This window comes from Schistocerca americana, chromosome 6 (genome assembly GCF_021461395.2).
Source record: "Schistocerca americana isolate TAMUIC-IGC-003095 chromosome 6, iqSchAmer2.1, whole genome shotgun sequence".
Lineage (NCBI taxonomy): Eukaryota > Metazoa > Arthropoda > Insecta > Orthoptera > Acrididae > Schistocerca > Schistocerca americana.
Window position 1 is genome coordinate 384,891,638 of NC_060124.1, and position 13,809 is coordinate 384,905,446.

Genomic DNA, 13,809 nt, shown 5'->3' on the forward strand with positions numbered 1-13,809 from the left:
ACTTTGAATTTTTACGTTACACAAAGAGTCACCGTCCTCTTATTCACATTCCCCTCGATCGTCGTCTTCTTCGGAGCAAGTCAGCTCCCCATCGCACATAAACGTATACGCCGATAAAACTTCCGCTTCTCTCTCTTGTGTTTTACTTCCAGTCTGAATGTATTCTTCAGTTATTACCACAATACATTCTGAAGTGATAAGGTCATTTTCGACTGAGTCATGTAAACTATAAACCAGTGTCGTTTTCAGTCGTTGCTTCGACACTTGGTTGTGGATACTATCATTCTGTGACTTCTGACCTGCTTCTAGCGATGTTCCAGTCACATCAGTATTTTCACTTGTACTATCAAACAACTTCGGTCTACTCGAAATTTTTCTCAATCTTCTTACTTTGTTCACACAGTATTCTTCTAAAATTCACATTACTTGGTCAACAGCTAGCAAGTGAATGAGTTCTGTAGCCGTAACTAGCGCTCACCCCAAAGACCGACGGTCAGAATTTACCTCCTGCATGAGCTATTTTTTGCCTGCAGCTGCCAAGGGCTGCTCGAAGATCAAATTGACATTGACGGAATATAATCCGTTCTTGGAAAAAATAGCAAAAAAAAAAAAAAGATGAATAGGAACTACAATTTTCCAAAGGCACAATAAAAAAGGGGTAGCGTTACCGATTAGTAATAAAAACGTCTTCGGTCCCAGGTTCGAACTAAGCCACAGTTAAAATTTTGAATAAAAATCATTAGCTAAGGCAACCGAAGATTTGTGGCGTAAGAAGTCACCATCATTCTACCAACGGACTTGTCGAAGAGGGCCGAGGAGCTTGCCAGAACAAAACCCTACATTGGATAAGGAAATATGAGCCACAGTGTGACTACGTTTAATCCCTGTCATTCCTTCTGTTTGAAAACTTGTTTTACCGAACTCAGGAATAGCAGTTCCGACAAATCCATTAGCCATAAGATCGAATACTGTTGTTTTAATTTCTCTGTCGACGGCATTCGTAGAAAGCCCTAGTTCAGCTATCCGATAAAACATCGATGTAAAGTAAGCACGTTTTTATGTTGCCGGACGACAGGAGTTGGCTGAAATAATTAAATATGTTGCTGTTGGCTTGCGGTAAATGTCTGTGTCCAACCTAGATCCCGATCTGAAGGATTTGCATTTCTAAGAGATTAACTGACTCTTCAGTTTCATGTTCTACGGTGAGCTGAATTTTTTCTTGCGTACTATTAAATATACATTCTAATTCTTGAATTTTATCAGCGTTCCTGTTTAGGGAATGCTGATGAAATCCAAAACTTAGCATATGTACTTAATAGAATTAATGACGTATTTCCTTTCAGTTTTATGCTTAAGCTCCCTTCCCTTATGTTAACCATTTTAATCATAGGCACTTCATTTTATGCATTTCATTAGTAGTCGCCTTGAGCACACTTTTTTGTAAATGAAGTCAATTCCTTTATAGCTGCTTTTCATCTTACAAATATAATTTTGTCTTATTTCCTTCGCATGCTGCTATGTAGCCTACTGGTGCATATTACAAAATTGCTTCTTTCAAAAATTTAATTTTAATGTGTAGCCCGTTCCAGTCATTACTTCATTATTGTTCTCAATCGATAGTGATTCTCAATGTTGATTTTGGAATTTTTATTATGAATCTTAGTTACGGTATGAAAACTGTTTGTGAACGTCATCTGCATGTGTTCCTGCTACTTAACTGTATGCGGCGCTGTCTAGTCTTCAACGGTATACATGCCCGACGTCATTTCCTGTGGTAGCGGGTTTTCATTGCACTATGTTTAGCGAACCAAGACCTGTTTACTTCTGCAAGTGTGGTCCTTCTGCTGTGCCACTCCACCTGACGGTATGACTGCAACAGAGGTATTGTTTTGTATTCTAACATCTCATTTTACTTATCACTACATCAATTATTCAGTATTTTATCCATTCTCAGCAATGCTAATTGTATATACTGAAATAATAAACACACGTACGGCATTAAAGAAATTTAATTTCTTTATCGTTTTCGGGCACTTAGTGCCTTTCTTCAGAAATTTTTAGCTATCGCGTTGTTTCCGAGTGTCAACAATAAATAATATGCATTCCGTGAAATGCGGTGGTCACGTAGTTCATAGAGTCTGTAGAGACACTGTTTCCAACTGGTTGCTTTTTATTTCGTTAAATGTCAATTATTCTTTTCTTTTTAAGGTTTGAATATGAATTCGTGTTCACTGTCTACAGATGCCCCAGCTACCTCGATCTAGACTCGTGCCTGTTCCACGACATAACAATTTTATGAATGTCTTTCAGACCATGGCTCGTAAAATTTCTTTAGATATTTTATTACAGCCGTGTATGATAGGACCATATCTTAATTACAGCTTTCCGTTAGATAATCTGATGATACACTACAATGGGTGAAACGCATTATTAAGTCATTCTTTTCGCAACCAAGACTATTACATTCAAAGATAAGCTTAATTCTGTTGCTGTACCGGTCGACCAGATGAAGGGGGAAATCTTTTAATTAAAATCGAACTAGCTCTGTTGTGTTTCGTAAATACACGCTCCCTCGCCCTCCTAGCTCCATCCAGTCCGATAGCAGTATTAAAAACATGCTTAAAATGGCATATAGTCTCATTATTTCCATGATATTTATTTAAATAATTACATAAACGCACATACTACATGATATACCTCCTAACTTTCCTCATTTCGATTACTTTAATAGCCGAGTATTTGGTCTGTCATTAAAATGGAAGAGCCAGTTACAGTGTAGTCTCATTTGGGGATGTTTCCGAAAATTTCCAAGCTAGCTGTAATATTTATCAAAAAATACATTACACACTTAAGAAAAGTGTCCTAAGAGCATTCAGTGCAGAAAATATTGTCAGCTAAAATCGTTTAGGGACTGGCACATCAGTCGCATCATTGTAGTTCATTATGAAATGCACCGTCTGCAACAAAATGTTCCAAGTATTACATAACATTTTCTGTATAAGTAATTTGGTATCAACATTTGTTTATATAATATAACAAAGGAATTAATCATACGTAGTTTCTGGAGGTATGTTTTTTTCTTAAGCACAGTTTCACAAACCCAGAAAAACGCGAAAGAAATTCGTTTGTTGATTTACGTCTCCATTGCTTAATGTCACCTACAGAGGCACTGGTAAAACTGTCGAACTTCGGTCTCAGTACCATGAGTGGTTTAAAACACAACAGAGCCTCAAATTAATTTATTCTACGTATATGATGCATGCTCAGTGTCACAATGTGCTGTCCAAGTCCATACTGGCTGCACGAAGACTTCGGTAGTGCAAAAAAAGTGCGACGTTTACTTCATGTATCGCAATGCTTTTTACCACGTATACATATACTCGTCAAATTAGTGCCCAGAAGATGACTGTCTACTATAAAGTAGGTACTCCAATGCTCTTTCCATACATAACAACAGTGGACTTCAGAAGTTAAGGCTAAGGAATCGATATCTCAGAACTAATGTGAACAAGCTTATAACTGCAGAATATAAGGGTTAGCTAAAGTATTACTTAATCAGGCAAACACACAACAAAATAGTGCGATTTACTGGAAGAATGTAATTAATTAGACCGACTGTTGACGTAATAACGTTGTAACACAACCTCATATTTCCTCCCTAAATTGTTAACAACCACCATTTTCGTAGTGATTAAGATAACGCATTACGTTATGCACTACAAAAAAAATAATAATCGAGGGCACTGAATGATAGTTAATCATTTACTGCAAATCACTCATGACTACTTGAAGATCATGTACAATAACAACTTTCAATAAAGTTTGCGATGTGTATCAATCAAGAATATGGTATCACGGCTATCTAAAATGTTTAAATACTGTATTTCCTACAATCAATTTTAAATAAAACCATCTACTAAAAAATACGCAATATGGAAACACACACGCAACATAGCCAAAAGGGAAACCAAATAAGCAAACACCTGTTGGGAAGGAAGGAAGAATGTGTTTTTGTCTCTTCGATTTTAATTAGGAAGAAGATATATTACGAAGTATCACGTAAACAGTAGATTGAAATGCTTTGTTTATGCACATTCGCAAGGTGAACAAAGACGGTAAGACAGAGATGTGACCACACCAAGGACGATGACGAAGACGATGTCCAGAAAATGAATGAATGCATTTATCATTTATTGTATTATACGAAAAAGTTTTGCACACTTTGGTAACAGAATGAAGCTTCAAACTGAATATTCCATCATTTAAATTTTCCGCATGGATTATAAAAGCGGTACTATAGCTTTTTGAGTCATCAGTGTTCTGACTATTTTCATACGCCCGCCAAAAATTCCTCTCCTGTGCCAAACTTTCCATCTCATACTACCACTTACCACCTAGATCTTAAATTATTATTTGCTTGATATGTTTCAACATTTGTCTTCCTGTACATTTTTTCTTCCTCCACTGTTCCTTCTAATGTCATGGAAGTTATACCGTGGTATCGTAACGGATGTCCTTATCATCTTGTCCCATTTTCTTGTCAGTGTTTTCCATACATTTCTTTCCTCGCCGATACTGCGGATGACCCTCGTTCTTTAGCTTATCTGTCCACCTAATTTTCAACATTCTTCTGTAGCACCACATTACAACCGCTTCGATTCTCTTCAGTTCCGGTTTCCGCACAGTCTATGTTACACTACCATACAATTCTGTCCTCCAAACGTAAGAGCTCTGAAATTTGTTCTTCAAATTAAGGCCTATGTTTGATACTAGCAGACTTGTCTTGGCCAGGAATGCGCATTTTGCCAGCACTAATCAACTATTGATGTCCTCCTTGCTCCGTGCGTCATGCGTTATTTCTCTGCATAGATAGCAGAATACCCTCAGTTCATTCACTTCATGATCGTCAGTCCCGATGTCAAGGTCCTCGCTGTTCTCATTTCTGCTACTTCTCATTACTCTAAACCATAATGCGTATCTATTAGACAATTCATTTAATTCAGCACATCCTGCAATTCTTCTTCACTTTCACTGAAGATAACAATGTCATCACCGAAGTTTAAATTGAAACCCTTTCTCCACGAATTCTAATTCCACTCTTGAACCTCTCCTTTATTTCCGTCTTCAGTCATTCAATGTATAGACTGAACAGTAGGGGCGAAGGAATATATCTCTCTCGACCTGTAACAATTTTAATCCGTGCACCTCGTACATTGTCATCCACTCTTATCGTTCACTCTTGGCTCTTGTACATATTGCATATTATCCGTGTTTCCCTATTGCTTACACCTACTTTTCTTAGAATTTAGAACATATTGCATCATTTCACACTGTCGAACGCTTTTTCCAGGGCTACAAATCCCCTAAACGCTTCTTGGTTATTCTTCAGTCTTGCTTCCATTACCAATCTCAACATCAGAAGTGCTTCTCTGGTGCCTTTACCTTTCATAAAGCCAAACTGATCGTCACCCAACACATCCTCAATTTTCTTTTCTGTTCTTCTGTGTATTATTCTTGTCATCAACTGGAATGCGCGACCTGTGAAGCTGATTGTGCGACAATTCTCCAACTTTATAGCTCTTGCAATCTTTGGAATTGTGTGGATGATGTTCCTCTGAAGATCAGATGGTATATCGCCAGACTCATAAATGCAACGCTTCAACGTGAATAGTCTTTTTGTTGCCATTTCCCCTAATGATTTTAAAAATTCTGATAGAAAGTTATCTATCCATTCTACCTTATTGATCTTAAGTGCCCTGAATCTCCTCCCCTCCACGCTCTTTGACAAGGCCATCGGCTGAATAATGCTGACTTCTTATGCATGGAATCTTCGGACGCCAGTGCTGATGGTTTTTATTCAAAATTCAAACGTTTCTAACTCGGGACAGAGAATACTTGATTGCTAACCAAAGATACTAACCCTAGACCACGATTACACAATCTGTATAACTTATTAAAATGCACGCACCTTTCATGCTTGTCGTAACATACTAGAATCATCGTGCAGCTTCGATCAAAATAAAACTGCATTATATGTAAGATTTCTTACATTCAAAGTAAATATACCGACATCTAATTCGTCTGTTTTACTTATTAGAACGCACGAAACGCGCTTATTGGTTCTACTTAAGTAAATTGTAGGTTAGTAGGCGACATTATTAGTAGGCGACATTACAGTGCTGTTCAAGATACTGTGACTGATACCCATCTGGTGTTACTATAAGACCCAGCAACTCCTAACGCTTTACGTGTAATACTTAACTCCAAAGGCCTAATGTCTAATGGGTAATGCGTAATGCCAAACGCTTATTGACTAAAACCTTAGGCCTAATAACGCTTCATTCAGTCCGCACATTAACCTGGAATAGCATTATTTCTGAAAGAGGGAACGGGATGTTAGATAACTGGAGTGTTAGCCAGTAGATCTTAAACAGTATAGTACCAGCTGACAGTGCAGTAGGTGTCAACTATGATATATTGTAATGTTGATGTCTGGAGGAGTCATGTGCTCAGGATTAGTTTTCGTCCGTATAACTTATTAAAATACACACAACTTGCTTATTGACAACACTGAACACATCTAGAGCAATACTGCAGACCCTAATTGCAGCTTCAAAACATAACACACCATTTAAGGACCATGTGGTCTTACAATGCTATCTACAACCCAGTAACACCTAAAGCCTAACACCTAATGCATAACACCTAATACCGTATCGAGTAGTGTAAATTCAGACTTTTGCTTTAGTTTATCTTCATTAGTGCTCTCTATGAATTCATTGTTGTCAGTAAGCAAGTTGTATGTACATTAATAAGTTATAGACATTGTGAGTGCAGTAATGAGAAATGAATAAAACACAATGCATAACATGTAACATCTAATGCCGAATGCATAACCCTCTGTGCAAAAACTTTTTAGTCAGTAGGACTACAGTTTTCCACTCCAATATTTGACACCCACTGCACATTCACAATGTCAGCATCTCCTGATACGAACTCTTAAAGATATAGTAGCTAACACTCCAATCTTTCACACCTCTTCTGTCATATAGAAATGGCGCTGTTGTAACTCAGTGGGTGAAAGGAATGAAGTGTTATGCATTAGGTGTCGGTTGTTAGGCGTTACGCATTAGGCATTAGGTGTTAGCCATTAGGCACTGGAGGGGGCGGAGGTGTTGAGTTGTTTGGGGAGACCAGGCAGCGAGGTCATCGGTCCCATCGGATTAGGGAAGGAAGGCGGCCGTGCCCTTTCAAAGGAACCATCCCAGCATTTTCCTGGAGTGATTTAGGGAAATCACGGAAAACCTAAATCAGTGTGGCCAGACGCGGGATTGAACCGTCGCCCTCCCGAATGCGAGTCCAGTGTGTTAAACACTGTGCCACCTCACTCGGTAGGCATTACGGATTAGCCGTTTGGTGTTATGCATTAGGCACTAGCCACTAGACATTAGCTGTTACTGGATCTCAAACAGTATACTAACAATGAATGGATGTCACCTACTGGACCTGAAACAGTATTTTATTACCAGAAGCTCTGAGTCAGATCAGCAGTGGTTCTCTAGATGAATTTAATTTCTCAACAAGTAAGTTGTGTGTATCTTAATAAGTTATATAGTTGATTTTGATGTGGTAATATCTAATTCATAGTGTCTGACACCCAATGCATAACGCTTCTAGGTAACAAGAATGTAATATATTACAGAGACACTACAGTTTTCCCCTGTAATTGCTGACACACACTGCACACACACACACTGCCTCATTGTGGTGATGATATACTATTGAAGATTAAGTATCTAACACCCTGTTAGCTAACAATTCCTTTATAGTACTGAAAACATACTATTATAGTTTTATAAGTTGAAGGAACGAAGTATTATGCATTACATCTTAGGTATTGCATGTTAGGTATTAGGCATGAGGCATTAGGAATTAGACCATAGGAGTTACTGTGTCTTAAGCTATATTGCAGCACCAGATGGATGTCAGCTAGTTGATCTTCAAGTGCATTGTAATATCGTCTACTAACCTACAGTTCATTTAACTAATGTAAATAATCGAGCTGCGTGCATTTTAATAACTAATAGAGATATTAAATTTGAAGGCCCATTCCCCGTTGACAGAATCTAGGAAATCATACATGTAATAAAATTTTCTTTTGTTAGAATTTTTCTGTAGGATTGACATATTATGATAAGATTGTAAGCTGTGCTCATCATAAATTATACATTATATAGACAATTTAGAAGTCGAAACATTTAGCCTAAAAGTCCGTAGAGCTCACAGGCGTGGTAAGACTATCGATCTGTTGTCGTAAAATAGTGTTGATTACCCCGTATGAATGCATGGGTAGACCCAATATGCAAGCTGTCAGCATTTGAATAAGTAATGCAGACAATTTAGGTGCTGGAATGTTTTATTTGACACTTCACTGTGGTTGCAAAGTATGCACGTTCTGACATATAATACATGAAACGAGAAATAATTTTACTTATTAACGAGATATCGTTTTAACAGTTCATTTAATGCCGACATTCCTGAGTCGACAAACTTCAATGAAATCTATTTCATATCGAATTTTTTGAAAAGGAATGGATCCAAGTCGTGACTTTACCACAGGGATTTCTTCAACATTAAGAATAGAGGTAGCTATTCGACAGAGTTGTGAACAAATATTGATGCTGAATGGGAATACGAATGTAATTATTTTTCTTAACTGATGAAAAAGGTGGAAGCCTGCGTGAGAAACGCCACTGGCATACATATCTTTCATCAAAATCGACAAGTACGTTGATATCTAATGATTTCGTTTCTTTCAGTATAACTTTAAAATCACTACGATTCCGGTTTCCCGCTGTTCCTAGTGTTAAGACATTTCAATTGTTTCCTAACGTTAGGATTTGTGCATAATACAACTCTTTTTTTTTTTATCGTCGCCTCCATAAAGCTATCTTGAGATGGAACATAACTACGCTCTCCTCACTGCGTAATTTCACACAAACCACGAATTCGTTCCATCAGTTGCTTCAGGATTTAAAGTCGATGAAGTCGCGAACAACCACATATACAGCCCAGTAACAGTTCACCCGACGGATGACACCAAGTCGAACATTATCGACCAAGATAATCACCCGGTTTCCAATTGCATGAAATGAATGCAAGATTGCCACTCTGCTTCCACGAACGAGAAGGAGTCTCAACCGGTTGCAGGCTGAATGCTAAACAATGCGCAAAATTTGAGCCGAATACGGTAATTGATTATTCCAAACAGAACGAAACCGTTACATCGTGCTCGAATGATGTGCAGATTGAGTTTGAATGAGCATTGTATTTCCTGTCTGACACCGCAGCGTCTGCCCTAATTTTTTTCGAACGAATGATTAATTTTACACCTTGAAAGTGGTCTGTTATAAATTTCTGTTGTGTTGTCTCCATCTTTCGTCACCTGTTTGTAATAATAGCTGGCCTCTATTTTTACCTCTCTGTAAAAAGTATTAGCATTATTAACTTTATCCTAATTCTGTGCGTGAATCTGAATGTGCGATAAATTATGTAGCACGTATTTTCTTGTGGGTGATGGAATTCGTAATCTGCTAGCTCAGGTCTGCCAGCCTTTGGAATATTTCGCGCGTACAGGGCGTTTAATTGTATCGGCACGAAATATATTTTGGTCGGGATACTGCCGCTAAGTTGGTGAAGTCACAGTGAGCCTTCTTTGGGTACTCCTCTCCCCACCACGGTTTAAGTGCGCTAGCTAATGGTAGTCGGTTCTGAGTGTCACTTTTCATGTCAACGTTACGTGTGACAGATGGTTTTGCAGTTCACTTTGAAATGGACGCAACACATGTATTATATTGTTGTTTAAGTGAGTTAGTATTTATATTAACACTTCCTAATTCAGCGGAAAGATGTTACCAGAGGTTTCAGTCATTGAAATGATTAGGATGTTGCTTTTCCGCGATCTTTTGTAATTTTCGTGGGACAGCATTGTGTTCAGACCAAGTGGTCATGAGGTTTGATCTCACAAAGGAATCGTGCTTTTGTTTAATGCTTCTCAAATTAAATTCACTGTCATCGCCCAGAGGTTCTTAAGGAAAGTAAAGCGCTTAAAATTCAAGCGAAAAACATAATATTTTCTTGAGTTAGGGAACTTAGAAAGTTGTACGTTTCTATCGACACTATATCCACGAGAGTAGTGTTACATACAATGCTGAGTGATCCTAAATCATTAATAAATGGTTAAATTATTTAATGTGTGTCTAAAATATCATTATTAAGTAACTATGTATTTAAATCCTTATCCTTCTTCTGGCTTTAGTATCGCTCATTTTTAGTCACTTGTCCATTAGATAGATTGCGGGCCCCATTACGCTGCAAAATTAATATAATTCAAGTCTCTGATTGTTTCTAATACCTAAACATAACCTAAATTTTGATTAGTTTTGTGGTTCTACAGTTAATCAATTTTACCTCCTCTGGGAATACAGTTCTCTTTCTCTATGAAGTATATTATTGCGTTTGCATGATCTTGATATATAGGAGAGAAATCTTTTAAATGTAGCCTGTTGAATGCTTGTACGTATGAGTGCTAATCTTTTTTCCTGCAACCGTGTACTCGCAGATGCAATTCAATCCTTTGGCGTATGCGGTACTCTTAACATACACATATAGGAGAGTGTCACCCCTCTGTATCAATGCTAAATTGATTATGTAATTGATCATGATCGTAGTTAAGGAGTACATTGTTGTTGGACCTCACATCGTGGCCAGAGGTATTTAACAAGTAGTTATCCATTGCCGGTAAATAACTACTTTTATTAAATTTTTATCTCTTTAGTAGATCCATGGACCCCTCTGCCTCACCCCCCTCCTACCCCCGTTACTTTCTCTGAAGTTACACCCATTCCTCGTAATAAGGCGAATAAATAACTAATAATACTAACGTTGTTTCCGCTTTAATTACTATTACCGGCAGATATATGTGTAATAGCTGCCCCTACCACATTCGTTAGCCGTTTTAACGGGATCGATCAATGTGTCGTCTGAACACAGCTGTATCCACGTGATGCAGATTTTCCATGCAGTACAGTAGAGTCAGCAGGGGTAGCCTCTACAGCAGGCGTAGGCTGAGAAACTATGTTGCTGCGCCGTTAACGTAGCAGGGTTGAAGCTTTGCTCAATATCCTTCCGCCCACGGATTATTTAGGAGTTTGCGTTACCTGTCGCGGGGAAGGGAAGTGGAGAGTCAGATATAATTCAGCTGGAATGTCAGTGTGTCTTCTTAGGGGTCGACGTCATGCCAGTTGGTACTAGCAGATCCAAACGCCAGTGTTTGAAGGACGCCCCTCGCCCATCACAATCCTCGCTCAGAGAATGGAATGAAAATTTTTTAAAAGTGTAACTTAACGTGAATAAGACTTCGATATAAAATGTTTACTAGTCAGATGATATGTGTAAGGTCGGTGCTTTTCAGAAGAGTGTGAGGTAGTCTACACACTTCACTCAGCCATAAATGTTGTGAACTGCATTCATAATTGATTCAGTAATTTTATGTGTGCTCAATATAGCAAATGCCGGCTCACCTGAATTATTGGTATCAGACGAAAGGCTTCCATTATCTACCTTGAACCTATTATGGACAGAGACATATATTTCACACAATCAGCTGATATTGACAGTGTGATATTTTCAACTTCATGCTCAAATCGTAGTAACTTTACACGGTCACCCTGTGTGAATGTAGTGATGTCCATGTGTGGCATTTAAATAATATGTAACTGGTGGCGTAATAGATTTTAATAGCAGTGACGTTTCATATTCATCAACAATTTAAATAAATCTGTTAACATGATGTAGGCTTGTATAGCGCAATATGTCACTGTATGCCGGCCGCGGTGGTCTCGCGGTTCTAGGCGCGCAGTCCGGAACCGTGCGACTGCTACGGTCGCAGGTTCGAATCCTGCCTCGGGCATGGATGTGTGTGATGTCCTTAGGTTAGTTAGGTTTAAGTAGTTCTAAGTTCTAGGGGACTGATGACCACAGCTGTTAAGTCCCATAGTGCTCAGAGCCATTTGAACCATTTTTTGTCACTGTATATTGTAAAAACCATTGCTCTCCCATATTGATTTGAAACTTCCACGTGTACGGTGCGTTTATTTTGTATTCTGTACAAGGCGGCTCATCTTACATTCAGCAATCTGCTAATATAAGAAGAAAGTTTGATGTTACAAAACTGAAAAATATTGACTTGTTTTGTCCGGTTCCTTCTCTCTATGGAGAGAGACCCACAGAAAAGTGGACGTTGTATGACTTATTACCGCGTTGAAATGATGGCCGATTATTATAAGAGTGAAGTCATTGACTTTCCCACCAAACTCCAGGACATTCTAAAGTCGTGGATAAAGCAAGCGGCAGACTTCAGTTTATTGACAAAATGCTGGGGAAGTGCAGTCTCCAGACAGGACGAACAGGGGAAGTTGGACGCGTACAGTGAAGAGCAGCACGAATGGTCAGAGGTTTTTTGAATGTGTGGAAAAGTTTCACAGAGACACTGAAGTAGCTGAATTGGAATACTTTTAAGATAGACGTAAGCTATCCCTAGAAAGTCTATTAATAAAGTTTCAAGGACCGGCTTTAAATGATTATTCTGGGAATATACTACAGCACCCTATGTATCGCTCATATAGGGACCGTGAGGACAAGATTAGAATAAATACTGCACGCGCAGTGTCATTTAAACAATCATTTCCCACTCCATACGTGAATGGAACAGGAAGAAACACTAACAACTAATACAACAGGACATATCCTCTTCCATGCACCTCACGGTGGTTTTCAGTGAATAGACGTTGATGAAGATGTAGAGAGAGAGAGGGAGAACACAAATTTGGTTGGTAATTTGTGTGGTCTGGAGAAAATACAATTAGAAGAGGATAACAAGGTTATTGGTGTCAATCCCCTGACTCAGTTCCTTTGGAGATCACTCTGTTAACACAGATTTGTTGCTAATCACTGGCAAAATCGAACTTGCTAAACAACACTACCTATGGATCAAAAACATATCCGCTGTATTATGTCCGCACACAAAGGGAAATCATTTGTGTGTCAACAGTGTGCTAATGTATTCAGTGTGGAATACACATTGGCCAAGCACCCAGACGACGGTTCAACTTAATCTGCCACCGTGTCAACGTTAGTAGTCACGCACATAGCTTCTTAAAGTTTCAGAATTGTGAACGCAAAGAAACGGGTACCATTCAGGTCTATACGGATTTGTCTTCTCGTTGTTGTGGCAGGCAGTCATGGTAACCCCAATCAGAAATACGCTCGTTGCAATTGTTTCAGCGTATCAAGTATTTTTCAGAGTGAAATTTGCAACATGCAGCGGAATATGCATGATATGAAACTTCTTGGCAGATTAAAATTGAGTTTTTTTTTGGTCATCAGTCTACTGACTGGTTTGATGCGGCCCGCCACGAATTCCTTTCCTGTGCTAACCTCTTCATCTCAGAGTAGCACTTGCAACCTACGTCCTCAATTATTTGCTTGACGTATTCCAATCTTTGTCTTCCTCTACAGTTTTTGCCCTCTACAGCTCCCTCTAGTACCATGGAAGTCATTCCCTCATGTCTTAGCAGATGTCCTATCATCCTGTCCCTTCTCCTTATCAGTGTTTTCCACATATTCCTTTCCTCTCCGATTCTGCGTAGAACCTCCTCATTCCTTACCTTATCAGTCCACCTAATTTTCAACATTCGTCTATAGCACCACATCTCAAATGCTTCGATTCTCTTCTGTTCCGGTTTTCCC